Source organism: Crocuta crocuta, unplaced genomic scaffold (assembly GCF_008692635.1).
Source record: "Crocuta crocuta isolate KB4526 unplaced genomic scaffold, BGI_CrCroc_1.0 scaffold443, whole genome shotgun sequence".
Lineage (NCBI taxonomy): Eukaryota > Metazoa > Chordata > Mammalia > Carnivora > Hyaenidae > Crocuta > Crocuta crocuta.
The window spans coordinates 850907-851963 of record NW_027529446.1 but is presented as its reverse complement, the minus strand read 5'-3'; positions in this window follow the sequence as shown (position 1 = coordinate 851963).

Genomic DNA, 1057 nt, shown 5'->3' with positions numbered 1-1057 from the left:
CGGGAGTGGCAGTGATGGGAACGGAGCTCCGCCGGCCCGCGCCTCCCGCCAGGCTGTGAAGCGGTGAGTGCCCATTGCCCCGAGCAGGAAACTGAGGTCAGAGAGACCGGCTCCTTCTCTCAGAGGCCTTTCCAGGGAGAGAGAGGAAGTGAGAGCTTGAGGGGCTCTCGTGGCCCCGAGGAGCCCGGCAGGATTCAGAGGAGAAAGAAGCCCAGTGTCTCTGGGGCTGAGCCCGGGGCGGGGACCCAGGAGGGCCGCGGGCGGCCGGGAGCATCAGGATCCAGGGCACTAGGCGGCGAGGAGGAACAGAATCTGGGGGCCCCAGGGCAGACAAGGGTTTGCGACTCCCGGCAGGGGCGGCCGAGGAGAGACAGANCCCATCTGCGAGCCACACCTCGGACTCCGTTCCAGGCTCCTTCCTTGTGTTCTCTCAAGTCATCTTACCTAAGTCCGGGGACACACGAGCTGGCCTTGTCCCCATTTCACAGGCGAGCACGCTGAGGCCCGGGGAGGTTGTTGCTCACACAGCCGGGAGGGGACGGTCCTGGATTCGAGTCCAGGCAGCTGCCTCTGGACGCACAGCACTAACCCCCGAACGTTACATAACACAGCGAAGGGGGAGAGGTTAGCAGGGCTCCCTGTGGCTGGAATCAGGCCTTGGAATTTTCCAGAGACCAGTTTTCGGAATGTGGCCCGGTCATGACGCCAGGGACAGGAAACACCTTCTGAGTTGTCACATGTCCACCTGGTGTGTCCGACGGGGCAACCAGGGCGTGAGGGACTGTCAGGGGCCCCAGTGCGTGGGACACAGCGAGACTCGGGTACTTCTGCGGGGGGACCGGCCTCAGTGCCAGCCACCTGGGGCCAGACGGCCGCATCCAGGGAGCCTGTTTCCTGCCGATGGGAACCGGGCGCAGGGTGGCAGACGGTGGGCGGCTGGGGGCCATCTGTCACTGCCGCCCTGTAACCTGCGGGTTGTGTCTCACCTCCATCTGCGGGTTCACTCGGGTATTTGTTAAGCACCCACGTGCCCAAGTCAGACACCCGGGCCTCCTAG